This window comes from Canis lupus, chromosome 1 (genome assembly GCF_003254725.2).
Source record: "Canis lupus dingo isolate Sandy chromosome 1, ASM325472v2, whole genome shotgun sequence".
Taxonomy (NCBI): Eukaryota; Metazoa; Chordata; class Mammalia; order Carnivora; family Canidae; genus Canis; species Canis lupus.
In genome coordinates, this window is record NC_064243.1 from 37,662,172 (window position 1) to 37,683,592 (window position 21,421).

General features: G+C 37.0%; 1 long non-coding RNA gene across 3 annotated transcripts in view; it reads right to left on the reverse strand.

The window, feature by feature from the left end:
• Positions 1 to 21,314, reverse strand: part of LOC112644262 (uncharacterized) — a 54,362-nt gene extending 33,048 nt beyond the window's left edge. For 2 of the 3 annotated variants that reach the window (XR_007412586.1, XR_007412585.1), the window contains exons 1-2: positions 17,412 to 19,287; positions 7,802 to 7,932 (exon numbers count right to left, since the gene is read on the reverse strand). This is a non-coding gene — a long non-coding RNA (uncharacterized LOC112644262). The other variant, XR_003126261.3, reaches the window with a different exon arrangement.
• Positions 21,315 to 21,421: the final 107 nt, after the last annotated feature.

Here is a 21,421-nt window from a genome sequence, read left to right on the forward strand (position 1 = left end):
GGCTTGCATTTAAATGGAAGAGACTGGCAATAGGTACATACAGACATGCATATCTAAAACAGGGAAGGGGAATAGAGAGTGATGGCAATATTAATGCTATTGTATACTGAAGATGAGGGAAGGCCTCCACAGTTGGGTGATACTTTAGAGAAGATCTCAAGTGTGGGAATATGCCAAGCCCCAAGAACTAAGGTTGTTTATTGGGAGGTGCCTAAGGTGGTGGGGGGTGTGGGGGGCAGGGAAAGCAAAGAGGCTGGGGAAGCTGCAGCAAAGTCAGAGAGGGCAGGGTGCTAGTGGGTATCAGAGCAATAGCAAGGCCAAGATCATAGAGAGCCTTGTGGGTTTTGTTATGGACTCTGGATTTTGTTCAGAGTGAGATTTGGCTCCCACAGGAGCCATCGTGGGAGTTATGTGCAGAGAAAAAGCCTGGTCTGAGGTACGTTTTAAATGATCACTCTGGCTGCTGTGGAGACAAGAGATGGTGGGGACACAGAGTAGAAGCCTGAGACTCCTGCCATAATTTGGTGACAGGTGAGTGGCATTGTCTTGAGTGGTAACAGTGTGATATGTAGGAGGTGAAAGGTGGCTTGATTTTCAATCTGTTTTAAAGTCACCACGGCTTTTGGTCTGCTCTATCTTCTCTGTATCTTCAGCATTAGATCAGTACCAGACACATAGCAGTCAATTTTAAATATTTTTATAATATGGAGTGAAAGTAATGGTTGGTGGATTGGATGGGGGGTAAGAGAACAAACAGATTCAAGGATGACTTCAAGATTTAGGGCATGAACAACAGGAAAGTGGGGACTACATTTGTTGAGATGGTGAAAACTTTGGGAGAGCAAGTTGTGGGGTGGGAATTGAGAGTATAGTTTAGGCTGTTAGAAGTAGGTGGTAGATATAGATGTCTGAATTGAAGTTCATAGTACAGGTCAGAGATGAACACGTGGGAATCAACAAAATACAATATAAATCATATACATATATATATAAAATGGGATGATTTCACTCATGGAATAATGTAGATAAAGGAGAAAACTGGGATCCTTGGGAACACCACCATCTCACAGTATTAAGGATGATGGGTCACAAAGGAAGTCCAAGAAAGGGCAGCAAAGAGGAAGGAGGAGAAGCAGAGTGGCCACCTAGGGGAAAGAGAAGAGGACGTGTCAATAATGGGATGGGAGTCCTCCCCTGTGTAAATGCAGCCAGGGGCCCAGTGAGCAATGCTCAGGGCTGACACTGAACTAATCCCGTGGAGATTACTGCTAATCCCCACAATGGAGAATGGGAAGAACTGAGTAAAGACAACTTCAGTAAATTTTTTTTCCTATAAACGGGGGGGAGGGGGGAAGAAGAAGCAAGGTTGTAGCTGGAGGAGAGTGTGGGGTCAAGGGAAGGTTTAGTGAGGAAAAACCTGGTAATGTTAGAATGAGCTAGATAAATTCAAGGTCAGCTGACAATATAATACTTCACTGGCAATACAAACATTGAAATAATAATCCTTTGAATCTCATAATTCTGCTTTACTTCCTTATGTTCTTACAAAACAAAATGGATTAAAATACATGTGAGGACTGGATCCCTCCTGTAATACTTCTGATTGTGAACAGCATTCTTGCCTCTGCAATACCTTCTCTCTCCTTCCTCCTTCTTCCTTTTCATGTAGGTCAGAACTGGATAATCCAGCTGAGTGCATTTGACTACAACATTGCTCATCAGTCTTTGGCTCATTGCCGTTTAGCACTGGTACATCTTTGGCTTGGCTGCCTCCTTTGCTGGGGAAATGACCCATTCTCTGGACCTCCACCTCCATGTCCTTTCACTCAAAGAGGCAGAGGAGGGCTTTTCTTTGTTGCTACTACTTGACAGAAAGGAACCTCATAATTATCAGCCAGAATCAAAAGGCGGTGGTGGCTAAATTGTTACATAGTTTTACAGAATCTAGTATGAAGGATGAATTATTTAAAGCCACCAAAATTGCTATGAAAAATTTAAAAAGTCATGCTATTATTATTTCTGAAACACTGTCAGCAGAGACACCTAAGCATATTAATTGGAATGGCTCTACAAAATAAACTTATCATGCAAAAAAAAGCAATAAACCTTAGGATATTTGGGAAATTAGAATCTAATGAGAAAGCATCTTCAATTTAATTTATTTCACTGAAGCTTACCTTGTGCAAGGCGCTATGAGGGCTTATGAAATACGAAATAGTTCCATCATTAAGGAAAAACCAAAATCAAGAATCAAGTTATAATTATTTATAGCAACTCACAATATATGTACACCCCAAATTACTCTCCAAACACATCAAGCATTTTCATATTTAATCTTTACGCACAGTTATTCCAATTTCCTAAGGCATCCTTCCTCCAATTATCTGCCTTTGAAATCCTCATCCTTCAAGATCAGCTTTCTGGGGACTCTGGATCTTTGCAATAAGAATTAACACCTTCTTCCCATTTGGCAATTGGCCCATTTTCCTGCTAATATATATATGTCTGCTCAGTCCATCAGACTGTGACCATTTTGAAGATAGGCATTAGATTTTATTATCTCTAAATAAGCGCCTTGCCCTTAGTGTCTAGCCTGGGGCCTTGACCACAATAAGAATGAAGAATGTAGTACATTTTTGTAGAAATAAATTATTTCATAGATTATCACCCTGAGAATGCTCAATCAAAAATGAAAAGCCAATGTAATTACTGGAGTTTTGATAACATTGGCTAGAATTTATTGGACATAGTCTATGCCAGAAACTATTATATATATATATATGCTATATATAGTGAATATATAATATATAATATAATATATATAATACTGGATACTCCAATACTGGAGTCTTGATAACATTGGCTAGAATTTATTGGACATAGTCTATGCCAGAATATATGTAATATAATATATATAATACATAGTGAATATATAATATATAGTGTATATAATATATTATATATAATAGTGAATATATATATAATGTCTAATCCTCTAGTTTTGTCTGACTCAAAGTCTGTGCCTTTATCTACTATTCAAGCTACCCCAGCTGCACCCCATAGTCATCTGCACCCCCCTCATTTTGACAGACAGGAGGAGCTCATCAATTATTGAGTACCGCCCCCAACTCCACTCCCACCTCTGTGCCAGGCATGACACAATTGCACGTGTTTCCTTTCATTAGATGCTCAGGAAACTTCTACAGGAATGACCTAAAGAGGCTTAGAGAATGTAAGTAAATTTTCCAAGATAGCATGGCTAGAGGCAGCAGAGCTGAAATTTCTGCCCTGGGCTCTCCTCCTAACCAGGAGGCTGCAGTAAACCTTTTAGATGCTAATAGAGCTATGACAGAGACCCCATTGCTCACTGAACCCCCTTTGCCTTCCCAGGTTATTTTTGCTGCGCTGATGCCACCTCCTCTGCTCTCTTCCCACTTTCCTCTTCTGTTTTCCAATCCTGTGTCTGTAAGCTGTCGCCCCTTTATTGCTACCTCCCTTCCTGCAGCTCAGAGCTTCCCTTCTCTGGATGCAGAGGGAACCTGTCTCCCACAGACTTCTCAGGCACCCCTGGGCGAACCTCCAGGGGATTCAACTCAGAGGAGATTGTCCCTCCTGCACTACGTACTTTTACCCCTTCCCTCCCAAGTCACAATTATACTGGAGCTTTCTCTGCACCCCCAGATTCTCCACCTCGCTTTAAACTGCTCTTCCGGGGATCCCTGGGTGGCTCAGCAGTTTGGCGCCTGCCTTTGGCCCAGGGCCTGATCCTGGAGTCCGGGGATGGAGTCCCGCGTTGGGCTCCCGGCATGGAGCCTGCTTCTCCCTCTGCCTGTGTCTCTGCCTCTCTCTATGTCTATCATAAATTAAAAAAAAAAAAAAAATCTTTAAACTGCTCTTCCTGCCCATAGATCTCTCTAATTTTACTCTTGTAAGATTTGTCAAATCAAGTTGACAGAGGGATGCCTGGGTGGCTCAGCGATTGAGTGCCTTCCTTCAGCTCAGAGCATCCTGGTCTGAGGATCAAGTCCCTGCATCAGGCTCCCCATAGGGAGCCTGCTTCTCCCTCTGCCTGTGTCTCTGCCTCTCTCTGTGTGTCTCTCATGAATCAATAAATAAAGTCTTAAAAAAAAATCAAGTTCACAGAGGCTGCCCCTCCCACTATCTGTCTTTCTGCAGGGGGCTCATAGGGAGATTGGGTAGGAATTAGTCCTGGTGAAGAATTATTGCCTCCATCCACAGGAGGACTCCTAAACTGCCAATAGCGGAAAGAACTGAAAGCAGGTAGCAGGGACTAATTTAATGCCTCAGATCAGAAAAAGAAGTGGGATTTCAGACAAGGGTTAGGCAGGACCTGCCCCAAGGTTAAGTGAGCTTGATCTGGTGAGATAATAGCAGGGGAGGAAAAGGGGTGAGTCACTATTTGCTAGTTGTGAAGGTGGATGACCAAAAGAATGGCACAATATGTGTCAAGGCCAAGAGAGAGGTGAACTGAGTCATACTGAATGGAAAAGATCACTGAAGCGGGGAGATGCTCCTGTGTGAGAGAATAACCTTTGCACCCTCTCTGGTTGCCAAACAAGGAATTTAAAACATCAGTGACAATCCCCAGTATCACAGATAAGAGATTAAAGCACAAAGCCAGTCCAGTATATTTTATGTAGTGTGTTGTCATTAAATTGACCAAGCCATTATATTGTACATTGACAATCACATTTATGCTAATGAATCTCCACATTTTTGAAATCTTTCTTAAACTGAAAAATGATTAAGATATTTAAATACCAAGACATAGTCAACACAAAAGGCAAAACAAGTTTGTTCCATGTGACCACAGTTCAACCCTTGGGTGAATGAACTGCCCAGTGAGCTTCCAGCAGGCCAGGCTTTCAGAAGTTACATTGTGTGTCATTTATATGAAAGATCCCTTCTTTGGGCACCTGGGGGGCTCAGTCGCTTAAGCATCTGCCTTCAGCTCAGTTTATGATCCCAGGGTCCTGGGATTGAGTCCCACATAGTCCCACATGGGACTCCCTGCTCAGAGGGAGTCTGCTTCTCCCTCTCTCTCTCTCTCTGCCCCTTCTTGTGCTGGCTCTCTTGCATGTTCTCTGTCTCTGTCTCTCAAATAAAAAAAAAATCTTATTTTAAAAAAAAAGTTTATTTTTTTGAGAGAGAGAGAGAGAGAGAGTTGGGGGAGGGGCAGAGGAAAGGGGGGAGAATCTTAAGTAGATTCCATACCCAGTGCAGAGCTTGACTTAGGGGCGCCATCTCATGACCCTGAGATCATGACCTGAGCTGGAATCAATAGTCCAACACTTAATGGACTGAGCCACCCAGGCACCCCAAAAAATCCTTTCTTTAAGCCTATTCTTACTTTTCTTCTGCTTCAGAAAGTCTCAGCTTTTTTTTTTTTTTTAATGCTTTTCTGTGGTGCTGAATGGGATTCATTTGAATCAACACTAGAGAACACCTGTGAAGTGAAGGATGTTTGTATCTCTGGCAACTATTCAGACAACATCTGCCTGCAGGTTTGGGGCTTAGTGGAATTTTTCACAATTCTTCCCTCTCACAGCTCAGACTGTGGTGGTTTCCTCTCTTCTTGATCAGCTCAGTAGCACTCTATATTTCAGTGCCTTTTCTCTGTGACGAGTCTGGAATGAAATTCAACATTCTCTTTGTTCCACTGCCTCCTCTCATTCCTCCCTGTCTCTGGCGGTGTCTCTACTGCTTCTCTGATGGTCCTGTGGATGAAGTGCCTCCCTCAGAAGCACTGGGAGCTTTTCTAGCAGCACTTAATTACCACCAATGTAATTTTACATTAATTTGCCTCTTTTATCCACTAGACTGTGAGTCTCCTGAGAGCAGGAACTAGACCTTTTATCTTTGTATCCTCTATAGCTATACCAGTGCCTGTCCTATAGGAGGTATTCAATAAACATTTATGATTATTTAGAAGTCTGGAGGGAAAGGCTATTTTATTTATTTATTGATTGATTGATTGATTGATTGATTGGGAAAGGCTTTAGAAAGAGTTGTCCCCTGTCATTTTATTCACCTTGGGATATGGACAAAGTATTTCACCTTTTTCAACTTGTTTCCTTGTGTTAAATATAATAAGACCATTTTCTTCTAATTATTTTACTAATCGAGCTGAAGCCATGTAAAGTGTTTTATAGCTTGTAAAGCATATACACGTGCATATGTTACTGTGTTAACTCTAAGGTTTGGTGTTGAAAATTATATGGAGGATATTTCAAACCAGTGGTTCTCAATTGAGAGTGATTTTACCCTCTTGGGGACATTTGGTAATATCTGGAGGCATATTGCTTGTCATATCTGGGTGGGGAGGGGTGTTGGCTACTGGCATCTAGTGGATCGGTTCCAGGGCTGCTGTTAAACATACACAGTGCATTGAAAAGCCCCTACAGCAAAGAATCGTTGTCAGTAACACCAAGGTTCAAGCTTAAAAACATATGATGCGTAAAACACTTCCTTTGATATCTTCGCCACTAGACAAGTGTCTGAGTTTTAGCTTTTCATAAATCAATAGGGACCATCATGTTAATGTACTTAAATGACTGGAATAATGCCTTATCTTTCACAATATAAATGTGTTTGCCTACCTTTTCTCTGGTCTTTTAGAAACAGTAATCTAAATATGGGAGAAACTTCTGGTGTTCTCTACTTCCAGGCACACAGTAGATTTATATTTTTCTAATTCCTTTTTTTTTTATTTTTTTATTTTTCTAATTCCTATATATATATATATATATATGAATATATATGAATATATTTATTGGATAAAAATATATATTAAAAATATATAAAATAATATATATTATATATTCATATATATGAATATATAAGTCTGTCTATATATACATATATATATACAAAGTAGATTTATATTCTTCTAATTCATATATATATGAATATATATATATAGACAGGCTTTCATGGCTAGTACTCACCAATGCCTTGTCAACAGAAGTAAAATGTGTCACTTCAGGGCCAAACCATTTAATAGCTGGAACAAGACTGTTCAGTCCTCTCATGTGATTATAGAAGCAGCAGTTGATATGGTGACACCATAATGTGGAAGCAGCCTGGATCCCAAGTATCATGAGGTGGACAGCTGCCTGGAGCCTCACTCAGATCCACATCAGATACCACATGAGCAAAAAATAAATGTGCTCTAGGATAAGACACTGAGGTTTGAGGGTTTCTTGTTAATGAAGCTTAACTTAGACTTACCTGACCACCACACTGACGAAAGAGAAAGCAATATTGGTTGCATTGACATTTTATATTCAACTTGAACAATTCCTGGCATGGAATAGGCCTCAATAAATATGTTAAGGTAGAATTGGTGGGGAGAGAAAAAGGAAATTATTGACCTAGTTTCTTGCTTTTCAGACTATGTCTATCCAATTATGACAACTCTGCTGGTACTGGCCTCATGGTTTTGTTTTTAAAGGTTCTGGAGTTTGGAAATTTTGACTAAATCATTTTGTTATGTATCATCCTTCAACTGCTAACACATATTTAACTAGTATGTAGCAAATCTTGAAACCCTCTTGATATTTTTATGAACTCAAAATACCATAACCACATATGTTGGACGATGCACCTGCTGAGACTTCATGGTCTTTGCTATAAGCAAACTCCTAGGTAAATTAGTCTTGAGTTCAGGACTTCTGTCACTGTTCAGCAGGATTGAATTTGCAAAGCTTGCCCTCTTGTGGCCAAAGAGTTCCAATCCACAAATTGTTTTACCTGAAATAATAGAGAATAGCCTACTTACCTTTGAAGCTACTAGCTGATGAACGGTGGAATCAGCAGCACTGCAGAGTGAAAAGCAGGGACACTGGAACAAGATGTCTGCGTTTGTGTCTGGGACCTACTATCTGTGTCATCTGGGGCCCATTCCCTCATCTGTAAAGTATGAAGAGTGAAAGTACCCATATTAGAAGGCTGTTCAATTAAAGGTGTTAATACATGTATAGGACTTAAAATAATATTTTTCACAGAGCAAGTGTTCAAATCAGGTAGATTAACCTGGTCTACAGTGACTCTGAATTAGTATCTGCACACAACTTTCTCAAAGTATTACATACATTTACTAGACAAGCAGTTATATTCTTCAAGGGGTTATATGTTTTACCAACTAAACGTTTCAAAATATACTCAAAACAGGTAAATTTAACAGTTTAAAAATGTGACATAATCTATGTTGAGATGTGCCTTTCAACTCCTGTCTTTGAAAAAATCTCTATCAAACAGTGAAGACATTCCCATCAAGACATTTGGATTGTTTTTTAAACATTAAGATTTGTAAATATACATTCACAAATTATATTCTTAAATGGTTCTGAGAAAAGATACATTTGTTAAATCTTTTTTATTCCTGTCTAAAATTTCCAGGTAATTAAATAAACATTATAATGACAAATTTAGATGTGAAAATCATATTGCAGGTAAAAAAAAAAAGCAGATAATTTATTTTAAAAAGGCCATTGGTTGATTCAAAGAGGATTTTCAATTCACTATAGGAATCAATCATAAAATTGATTTCCATCCATTTTCTGGAAGATGATGTCAATCAGTTCTGTAAAAAAAATGGTTAAAAGTGCATCCTGCCCCCACACAATAGTAGGGCCTCCATACCAAGTATGCAACACAAAGTATAATCTCCTTCAAAATGAGATGTTATAATTATATTTGGCTCTTTGATCTCATGAATATTAGATCATCCTGCACAATGTAGAAACAGAAGGCAATAAAGAGAATTGTCCAAATTGGCTAGAATTTCATTTATATTTTGCCAAGCTGTTCTACATTAACTGTTGAAAATTATATAAAAATGAACATGGAATTAAAATTACAATGGTTAAATAGGAATACATAACCAATGGAAAAATATTAGAAAATTTAATTATCTGATACTTTAAAATATTTAATACATTTATAATTATTTAAAATTATGCTAACAATGGGGAACCTTGTACTTTTGCTCTTAATCATATTATATTACTATAGTCACTTAACAAAAATGAGAAGCTGATAATTTAAACAGAAGGACACACAGAAAACCCACTCACACATGCACAGCAAAGAATTTGACAGGGAACACATAGCTAGGTATTCAATAGCTTTTAAAGCATGATTGATTTTAGCATATTTTATACATTTATAAAATGAACTGTGTATTTATGAATATTATCTATGTATCCCTTTGTGTAGACAGCAGGGCATGTATTTGAACTCTCTTTAAAACTGAGAAAATGGAGATTGGAGAGGTGATGATCTCCTGAGATCACATTAAGAAATGCCAGAGCCAGAAACTGACCTTACCAGATCCTCTAAGCAGTAAACTCTTTATCTAGTCAGAGATCACAGACTTGGTCAATGGAAGAAATTGGGAAGTGAACTCAGGTCTTTGATTAGAGTCTAATGCTCATGCGATATTCATTCATCAAATTTTTAATGAGTACCTGTTACATAGATATTGAATATCAATATTCTTTTAGTGAAGAAGATCAAGTCTCTGATTAGACTTTATAATGCAGAGTGGGACATACAGTATTAAATGTACATTATAATGCAGTGCCAAAATGTCTAGCATAACACAGGATGCTACTGCAGAGGAAATAATGGGCATCCATCCTAGCCTGGGGGAAGGGGAAAGAGCAGGTGATGTTTAAGGGGAAGTCAGAGCAAATGCTCTAAAATAAAAGGATATAGCATTTTAGGAAAACAGGATGAATTTCAGTAATGAGTAACAAAGATAGTATGAGTAGAAGTGGAGATGTTGCACTCCAAGCAACAAATGTCATCTTACAAACTTTAGACTGCAAATTGAATTTTGTGTGGAACCACTGATGATTTTTAAAAAGGGTTGAGGCATGATTTGGTTTGAGTTCTGGTTAAACATGGCATATTGAACACATGTGTTTATCTCCATTTGCTCCTAAAAGTACAGTAACATGACAACAGATGAATTTAAAAAGTTTAACCCTCTCCTCATATCAGCTAGATTGAGAAAGAAGACAACAGGGAATGAGAAACAGCTACAAATATTTTGAAAGTGGAAAGATACAAAGCGTGATAACTGACAACACAGCTGAGAATGCAGAAATCTAGTCACTTGCAAGAGAGGTGCTAATGAGAAGCAATGCAATTCATAGGGCAGACCTGAAAGATTTAGGAACTGGAGAGAAAGATTCTTTTGAGGGCAGTGATAGAGTTCTAAGGTAGACTCTGAGCAGTTTAAAGTTAATTTAATATCACTTCAAACTTTATTTGATGAGATCCTCTCTGCTGTCCTGTATGACAGGTTACCATACACGTGCCTATAGAATACCTAAGGTTTGTTATCAGGAGGAATTAGACCAAAGAAGGTGCCCAGCATGATATAATGAAGGGCAAAGTGCCATCCTGAAAGAGGGGAGTGGGTGAACATCTTCAGGCTGAAAGTTGAGATTTCCATGCTCTCTAACTAGCAACCAGGCTTTCATCTCTCAGGAAGGAGACTGGAAAATTATTTTCTGGAAAATTTGAGAAGCCAAAGAGAAAAGCTCTGCAGACATTAAGGGGGCAACAAAATATCTTGTTCTCCCATCCAATTATCCTATGGTAAAACTCACCAGTCAATAATCTCTCTTCATGCTCAGAGAATTCCATTTAATGATAGTGTTTCACTCTTTTTTTTTTTTTTTAAGTGTCTCACTCTTGAATCAATGAACTATCACTAGTTAGATATTTAAATATAGCCTCTAATATATAGGACAGAGACATAATAAAGATAAAAATACCCCAAAAGAAATTTAGAAAGCCAAACAAAAAAAATTGAGAAATAGAGAAGAAAAATCAAATTTTCGGATAGACATGAAAAAATATTTTTTTGTTCAAAATAAAATGTTGCTATTAGGAAAAAGAATAAAGAACAAGAAGAATTCCTGGAAATAAAAATACATAATTGCAAAAAAGCCAACAGGAAGTCATTAAAAAATCTGATTAAAAATGAAATATGAGATAAATTAGATTATTTTTTAGAAATTATTTCCTCCTTTCCCTTATGGAGTGGAGGATATTTTCCCACTTCATTGGTGCTGAGTTAGAACTACAAGGCCAAAAGGATATGAGTAGAAGTGACAGTATGTTGTTTCAAAGCAAAGTCTTACGTGGTACATGAGTTTTTATTTGCCTTCTTGAACATCTGCCATTTGAAAAGCTATTGGTCCAAGGAAGATGAGAAATATATGGAGTAAAAACCCTGATCTGCCAAGTCCAGCTGACTCCAGCCAAACCTTGCAGAGCCCCAGCCAACTATAGATCAGTGAGAAACAACAACAAAAGTTTGCTTTCACTGAGCTTTAGAGAAGATTGTCACACAGCATTATTATAGCACTAATATTAAATAAAAATATAAAAGTGACAACAGAAATGAATCAATCCTAGAATTACACAGCCAGATAATAGAAATTCCACAAAAAGAGAACCCCCCCCAAAATTAAGGGGAGAATGTAACAAAGAAAAATATAGGAATAATTCCCAGGATTGAGTGATAGAAGTTTACATATTGAAAGGGCCCAATGAATACAAAGATCTACCCGTAAGGCAGATCTGATGAAATTTCAGAATAAGAAGGATAAAGCAGATTAAAACTTCCAGATAAAGTGGTTACACATAGAATACTGTCAATCACAATGGCATTGGTCTTAATAGAGCAATGCTGAAAGTAAGAATTCAGTAAACAAATGCTTTTGAAATAAAAATTGAGAAGGTAAAGATTTTAATCTAGAATCATGTAATGATTCAAATAAATCAAACATGAGGGCAAAATAATAGTATTTTCAGGCATATAAGCACTCAAAATTATTTAATTTCAAAACATCTTTTTTTCAGAAAGTTATTAAAAAACATCAGTAAAATGAGGTAGACTTGAGATCAATGAGGTGAGAGCTCCAACATATGAGAAGTGAAGAAAGAATTCAGAATAATGGCAGAGTAAAGTTCCAGAATAGCTGTGCAGCCAACCTAAGCTTTTAATCTAAATTAGAGAAAGGCAATGAAAGGCTTCAGGAGTAATATCTTCATGGAAAATAATGGAGCTAATAGCCTAATAGTTTGCCTGATATACTTGACTATCTCAGGAGAGATTTTACAGGTCTTTTTGAGAGCTTGAGGACATAAACATAAAGCAGAAATATAAAGCAGAAAAAGTGAAATGAGACATTACTATCTACAGGAAAAAACAAGATTGAAAGATCGAGGTTTCCATAAAGTACCTTTGTATGCATATGGTATTTTTCCTGCATATTTGAATTATATGTACTACATACCTTAGTTTGGATTTCCTCAGAAGCTGCCTCAAAAATAGTTTCAAAAGTAAGTAGTTTATTCGGGAAGTAAGGGAAATACTGGGAGGAGAAAGGGGGAGGTGAGAGGAAGCTCACAAAACAAGAGGGAAACCAAAAGGCAACTGCAAATTGTTCTCCATGCTGATACCATAAGGCTTCATATCACAAAAATAAATGTAAAACCTACTTTTTTCACTTAAAATTATATTTTGAGATGTCTCTATGTATCCATGTAGTATTGCATTTACTTTTATCCCTTGTATATTATTCCATCTAAATAAATCATTATTTATTTATTCATTCTTGTTTTTGCTTCTCCCTGTCACACTTAATGATGCAATAAATATTTTTTTCCATGACTTCTTGTGGATATTTGTAAAAGATTAGGTTTTGTTTTTGCTTTTTATTTTTAGGACTGATACTGGATTACTAGGTATGATGGTTAATTTTATGAGTCAGCTTGCCTAGGCTACAGTCTCCAGATAATAGTCAATTGGATGCCGCTGTGAAGGTATATTTTTGGATGAGATGAACATTTAAATCAGTCAACTTTGACTCAAGCAGATTACTCTCCATAGGTAGATGAGCCTCATCCAAGCAGTTAAAAAAGCCTTAAGAAAAAGCCCAACTCTTCTGAGTAGGGGATCCCATCAGCCCCAAGCCTTCATACTTGAGCAGGAACCTTCAAGTCTTTCTCAGTCTCTATCTTGCCAGGGTACCCTGCATATTTCAGACTTGCCGGCATCTATAATGATGGTATAGGCCATTTCCTTAGAATAAAGGAATTCATCTCTAGATCTAGAGATTAGAAATTAGAAATATGTGTGTGTTTATATCTACATACACACCATTGGTACACAAGAATTCCTGTTCCCTTCAAGGTCCTTCTAGCCAGACCAAGAATCAAATTGACATGGACAGTAGAAAATCAGTGGAAAATCAAATTCAATCTTGTGTGGATGGGGAATCCACGAAGACACAGAAATTCCAATGATAGTCAGGCAAAATGAGGTATATATGTCATTTGGAAAAGGAGAGGGGGACAGGGGCCTGAGACTTCAAAGGGAAGGAATGCAATTCAGAGGAAGATGAAATAGAATAAATGTTTGGTAAACAGATGTTTGCTGGACCATTCAGGAACAATGGGACACAGAGGACTTGAAAAAAAAAATAGGTCTTGCTAAGTTCCCCCTGGGCTGCCATACCTTGTTCATGGGATAATAATCATCTTTGGTGATAACTTTCTTTGTGGAACAGTTTCTATATCTAAATTCTTTTTAGGCTGTTGTGGGAAAATTTTCCTGAATCTGCTGGGGTTTTATCCCCCCAAGATCTATTTATTTATTTGAGAGAGAGCCTGAGTGGGAGAACGACAGAGGGAGAGGAAGAAATAGACTCCCTGCTGAGCACAGAGGCCATGTGGGACTGGATCCCAGGACCCTGAGATCATGACCTGAGCCAATAGCAAGAGTCTGCCACTTATTCAACTAGCCATTCAGGTGCCCTGAATATGTTGGGCTTTTATTGTTTTTCAACTCAAAATAATCTTAATATCAAAGTGGTCCACCTTGGGGCAGCCTGCCCTTGGCCTCTACAACACATGCACATGATACTGAGTCTATTTCTTTGTACAACCCTTCTAATTAATACCAGCATTTAATACTATCAGCATTTAATTTTGTCACACTATAATATTTTTGACCAATGTGATGATTGTGAAATATTATCTTGATATTTTAATTTGTATTTTTCCCACTGCTATTATTTCTTGATTTAGAAACTTTTCATATGTCCATTTCATCATTCATATATATACTTATTTTTTATATATATACTTCTTTTAAAAAAGCACATTAAAAGATTTTTAATAAAAAAATAAAATAAAATGTCTAATAAATTTTCATTAGTGTATAACTTACAAAGAGATATGTACATAAGTCAAACATGTAGAATTTGATGAATTATCACTAAGCACTTCCAATATAACCATCATTTAGGGTTTAGATTCTAGATTTTTAAAAAATTGAACATCATCAAAATCTAAAACATCTCTTCTAAATACTCCACCCTTTCTTTTCCCCAAAGAATAAAGAGTATCTTGAAAGCTAAGCTAATATTAATTAGTCTTACCATTTTATAGGAGTGGAACTAAACTATATGAAGTACATTGAGTCTGGTTTTCCTCAACATGGTTGTGAGATTAGTCCATGCTATAGACTAGAGCTACTGTTGATAATTGTTACTGCTACATAGTTCGTTGTGTTACTACACAAAAAATTCATTTCTCTAGGGGCACCAGGGGAGCTCAGTTGGTTAAGTGCCTATCTTTGGCTCAGGAGATTACCCTGGGGTCCTGGGACTGAGCCCCAAGTTCGGCTCCCTGCTCAGTGGGGAGTCAGCTTCTCTCTCTCTCCCTCTGTACTTTCTTGCACATGCGTTCTCTTTCTCTCTCTCAAATAAATAAATAAATCTTTAAAAAATATTTCTTTAATTTGTTGTTGATTAACATATCATGCTATTATAAAACATATGATGCTACTATATACTTATGAGTAGGAATGTTTATTTTCAACTTCATTGGATAAAAATTCTCCAAATGGATGCACAAGATTACACTCTCTACTGCAGTGCATATGAGCTCTCTTTGCTAACAATTGGTATTGTCATCACTTTTTACTTTTAGGCAATCTAGGAGGTGTGAAAAGATATTGATTTGTGGTTTAAATGATTATTTCCCTGTTGACTAATAAGGCTGATCACATTTGCATATATTTGTTGGCTATTTGGATCTTTTAAAGTATCTTTTCAACTCCTTTCCTCCCATTCTTCTATTTTGTCATATATATTTTCTTATTGAATTTTATAAATTACTTACATATTTCATATTTGAGCACTGTGTTTTATTGTATAGCAAACGGATTTTGTTAACTTATCTTTTGCTCTGCTATTGGCTTCTTTAAGAGAAAAATTTTAAAGTTTTGTGTAGTTTAACAGCATAATTTCCTTTATAACTATCGTTATTTTTTTGTGACTGTTTAAAAAATCCTAACTTATCCTAAAATCATAAAGATATCCTCTTTTGTCATGTTCTATAACAGTGCTTTCTGAAATAGAACTACCATATGATCCAAGCAATTCTGTTTCAGGGTATATTTCTAAAGGAAATGAAAACAGGCTAGCAAAGAAATATCTGCATTCCCATGTTTATTGAGGTATTATCTACAATAGCCAAGATGCGGAAACAACCTAAGTGTCCGTTAACAGATGAATGGATAGACAATGTGATACACACACACACACACACACACACACACACACTTGAATATTACTCAGCTATTAGAAAGAAGGAAATCACGTCATTTGCTACAATATGGTTGAATCTTGAGGGCATTATGTCATGTGAAATAAGTCAGACAGAAAAAGATACATACTACATAGTATCATTTATATGTGAAATCCAAAAAAAGTCAAAGTCCTAGAAGCAGAGTAAGATGGTAGCTATGAGGGGCTAGTGAGGGGGAATAGGAGATATTGGTTAGAGGGTATAAACTCCTTGCTATAAGATGAAGAAGTTCTAGGGATCTAATGTAAAGCATGATGACTATAATTAACAATACCATATTATATACTTGCAAGTTGCTAAGAGAGTAAACCTTAAATGTTCTCACCACGAAAAAGAAATGGTAATTATGTGATGTGATGGAGATGTTAACTAATACTACAGTGGTAATCCTTTTTCAATATATAAATTTATTAACTCAGCACATCGTTCATCTTAAACTTACACAATGTTCTATATTAACTTTATCTCCATGAAAGCAGGAAAAAAATTCTGCAATGATAGAAATGTTCTTTATCTGTTTCAAAACAGTACAGTAGCCACTGAATACATGTGGCTATTGAGCACTCAAAATATAGCTACTGTGACTAAGGGAATACTTCCAAATTTTAATTTTAATTAATTGAAACTGAAATTGCTATATGTGACCAGTGGCTGCCATATTGGATAGAGATCATTCAATTATGTCCTTAGACTACATAGTATTAAAGTAGGAACCAATAACATAAAGACAGCTGGGAAATCCCAAACTATCTGGAAATTAGCATAATTCCTAGTAATAGATGGGACAAAGAAGAAGAATCAAGTAAATTTAAAATTATTTTTAACTAAATAAAACAATTTATCAAGTTGTTGAATGTAGTGAAAGGAGCATTTAGAAGTAAACATAGAGCATTAAATTCATGTTTGAAAAAAAGTCTGAAATCTAATCTACTTTAGCAAACTAGGTAAAGTAAATTAAGCCTAAAATAAAGTGAAAAAATTAATAATAAAAATTATAGAGGAAAACAAATCGATGGAGAAAATTTAATAAAACTAAAGCTGTTTTCTTAAAACAAACAATAAAATCCATACATTGAGTCTTGCTAACCAAGAAAAAAAATAGGCAAATGATTGATACGATAAATGAAAAAGGAGTCACCACTATCACTACACAGCCCATGAAAAGAATAACAAAGGAATATTATAAACAATTTTATGGACACAAATTTGATAGCTTAGATGAAATGGACCAGTTCCTTATACCAACCCTCATACTGGAAGAATCAGATAACTTGAGTTATTATCTATTAAAGAAACTGAATCAATAGTTTATAAACTTCCAAAAATAGGGCACCAGACTTCCATAATTTCACTGGTGAATTCTACTAGATGTCTAAGGAAAAAAATAATACCAAGTCTTCACACTTTTACAGAAAACAGAAGCAGAGAGAACACTTCCTATCCCATTCTATAAGTTTGGGATTATCCCAATATCAATCCAGATAAATGGATATAAATAAGTGATTGAATCAATAAATGAGAGAAGAGACAAATTTACCATGAGGAAGAATTCCAAAGTATTTATGTAGCGATTGTGTACACTCAGGGAGGTGGCACATACTCTCCACTCCTTAAGTGCTGGCTGTTCACAGTGATTTCATTCCAAAAAGAATATGGAATGGGATGGGGTGGAAAACAAACAGCTTTACAATGGAGAAATCTGACGTTACCTCAGGAAAGTTATCAGGATTAACATCGATGGTGATGTCATGTTGATACTATACACCTTTGCTGTGGTATGAGAGTGGCGTATCTTCCCCATAGCCTGTAACTATAATCATAAGGGATACATCAGGTCAGACAAGCCCACTCAAGGCACATTTTACAAAATACCTAGCCAGTACTTCCCAAAATTGCTAAGGCCATAAGAAACATGAAAAGTCTGAGAAACTGTCGCAGCCAAAAGAAGCCTAAGGAGATATGTTAATTAAATGTAATAGGATACCCTGCCTTGGATCCTGGAATAGGAAAAGGACATTAGGTCATGCCCTTAGGTCAGACATCTGAATTAGGTCAAACTAGGACATCTGAATAAAGCCTGGGTGGCTCAGTGGTTGAGCATCTGCTTTTGGCTCAGGTCGTGATCCCAGGGTTCTGGAATCCAGTCCTGCATCGGGCTCCCCATAGGGAGCCTGCTTCTCCCTCTGCCCATGTCTCTGCCCCACTCTCTGTCTCTCATGAATAAATAAAAATCTAAAAAAAAAAAAAAAACAAAAAAAAAACATGGACTTTATTAATTGTATAAACCTTTGGCTCATTAATTGTGATAAACGTACCATAACTAAATCAAGGGAAACTAGGTATGAGGTATATACGAACTGTCTGTACTATCTTTTAACTTTTCTGTAAACCTAATACTACTCTAAAACAAAAAGGCCATTAATATAAATTGATGGGAATATCTCGAAAAATGGGTTGCCTACAATCTCCATTTTTTAAAAAAAATCATGTTGGAAGTCATAGCCAGTGAAATGAAATATGAAAAGGAATTTTAAAAAAGGAATAAAATAAAAAAGAGGAATTGGAAAGCAAGAAAAAATATGTTTCCATACATAAAAAATGCAAGTGTATAAATTAACTTTTAGAATTATCATAGTCACTGAAACTAAGTTCATCCTACACAAATCAATTCTATTTTTATTCTTACACACCAACTACAAACAATTCAAGAACTTTTCATATTATTGAAAGATAGTAAGATCTACATAAATAATGGATGTACCATATCAATATTTTTGAAGACCTGATGCTTTCAATTCTCCTTAAATTTATCTATGAATTCAGTGTAATTCCAACAAGAATCCCAGCAGGTGTGTTTGTGAAAATTGAGATGTCAATACTAAGATTTATATGGAGATATAAAGGAACAAGAATAGCTATAACAAACTTGAAAAAGAATTACAAAATGAGAGGATGTGATTTACCCAAAAAGAAGATTTATAATAAAGCTACTATAGTTAAGGCAGATAAGAATTGGTACAAATACAGACACATAGACTAATGGAAGGAAAAAGAGAGCAGAAAGAAAAGAGAAAAAAGACCAGAGAAAGAAAAGAAAAAGAAAAGAAAAGAAAAAAAAAAGAAAAAGAAAAGAGACCAGACCCATTCTCACATGAGTACTTGAATTAAGACCAAGGAGGTGAATATTCCTGGGTCAATTTCTGGGTCAATTGGTTATTCATGTGGGAAACAAATGATACCTGATAACTACTTTCCGTATTTTCTTTAGGAGAGGCCTGCTGATTAGTCTAGCTTTTACTCTTCATTCAGTGATCACTCACTACATGATATTTTCCCATTTGGTTTTCTTCATACAATATATATCTTCCTGAAATTATTTGTTTGCTTTTTTAATATTCGATCTTGCTTCTATTGCAGTATAAAGTCCTTGAGAGTAAGAATCTTGTCTATTCTGCTCATCATTGCATTTGGAATATCTAGAACATTTCTTGGCACATCATAAGTTTTCTAATGTCTAAATCGGCCAGGGAAATTTGGAGTGAAAAGAGCAGGTAATCCCTTGATCTAGCACTTGAAAGCTAAGGAAGGGCTTACATGGTAGAGCCTTGGGTGAAGTAGTGGTTTGGAACATATTCCAGGTACAGAGCATATAGCAAGGATGAAAGGTGTGGTTAAGCGTGAGAGCATCACGAGGGGATTTTCTACGCAGGCCATTCCTATATGCAGCAAATGGTAATGTTAAAGAGTCATTTATTCAGTCATAAGTCTCAGATTATTTGTATTATTTTCTCTTCATTTTATATAGAAACACTTGCTTCCCCAATGAAATATCAGCCTAGGATTCTGAAGGTTTGTACACTCACTTGACCCAGCTCCCAGCCTTTTCCAACTGGGATTGCACAAGCAGACATTACTTAGCATTTCCTTACATTATTTGGTATTATTTAAATCAGTGGTTCTGTAAGTCAAGTGTGTGCTCACCTAGTTTTTTTTTTTTTTTTTTTTTTTTTAAATATAGCTTCCTGAGCTTTCCTTCTGGAAGATTAAAACAGAATGTCTGGGTAATTTAGATAGCTAGCTCCCCAGATGTCTTAGTTCAGGCTGATATAACAAATTATTATAATTATTACTATAACAAATTACCCTAAACTGAGTGGCTTCAACAACAAACATGTTTTTTTCTACCAGTTCTAGAATCTGAGAAGTCCAAGTTCAAAGTGTCAGCAGATTCAGTTTCTGGTGAGACCCACTTCCTGGTTTGCAGGCCTCTGTTTTCTAGCTGTGTCCTCACAGGGTAGAAGCGGAGAGAGTTTCAGAAGTCTCTTTTATAAGGGCACTAATCTCATTCCTGAGAGCTCTACATCGTGACCTATTCATCTCTGGCCCACCTCCTAATACAATCATATTAGGGGTTAGGATTTCAACAGGCGAATTCCGGGGATTACGTTTAGTCCATAACTTCAGGTGAGCCAAATACAGAGCAACTGTGGAAACTACTAAATTGTAATCTAAACCCTTCCTAACTAAAGTGTAGCCCACTAATACCATTCTCATCACCTGGGAACTTATTTCAGATCCTGAATCTCAGGCCCTACCCGACATATACTCAGTCAGAATCTGTTTTGGGAAGATCCTGATGATTCATATGAACTTTTAGGTTTGAGAAGTGAGTGCTGATCTTAAATCACTGTGCTCCCAGACCTGAAGCGTCAGCATCACCTGGGAACTTGTTCTGAATGCAAATTATCCGACTACCCCCAACCCCCTGACCCCGGTCCTAGTTCTGGGGGATCAGAACCTCTCCGGGGGGGGGGGGTAGGCCTAGTAATGTTTTAACAAACTCTCAACACTCAAACTTGAGAACCACTGGACTCAAGCCATTATCCTGCTTTAGCTGTGACCATTTTTAACTTTAAACCATTTGCCGCCCATGGTTTTTAGCACCACGATTCTATTTCTAATGTCAGTGGAAGCCTAGGAGAGTCAGAGAAGAAGGAACCTGGAAAAATCCACGGTAATATGTATGTATGGAACAATATGCTGCATTTGTGGCGATAAGTAGAGGATTTCCTTTTTCCTCCCCGAGCTGGAGACACATTGAAAGGACTCTTTAGATGGGTGAACAGAACAGCCATACGCTGGCAGGCCGCAAAACTCGTCTAAAGACATCTCCATGCTTTTTCAATAGCTATTTTAGTAAAGGTTTTACTCCCACCTTGACGTCTGAATTTTAAAACGCCTCCACCTCTGAAAAACATTTTTCAAAGATTGTCAGATTATAGCAGAGCGAACAGCCTCTTTCCGTTTATTTAAGGACGCTCGGGAGAGCGCATCAGCTCCAGGTGTTTCTAACCCCCGGGGCGGGGGCGAGGGCGGGGGCGGGGGATGGAGGTAATCCCCGGATTTTATAAACACGGGCAGCTAGGCGAGGCTTCCTATCTTTGTTCTTTAAAGTAAAACCCCTCAAAAGTACCTATTACTCTTCAATCCTTCCCTAGGATCTACCTCAGAGCCTCGACCAGCTGAAGGCTTCAGTGAAGTTGTTTCAGAGAGTCCGCGTCTTCCTCCCCAGACCCACACCTTTCTTTCTTTTCTTTCTTCTTTCTTTCTGTTTATTTATTTATTTATTTATTTATTTATTTATTTATTTATTTAATTTATAAAAGTTCACTTATTTATTCATGAGAGACACAGGGAGAGAGAGGCAGAGACCCAGGCA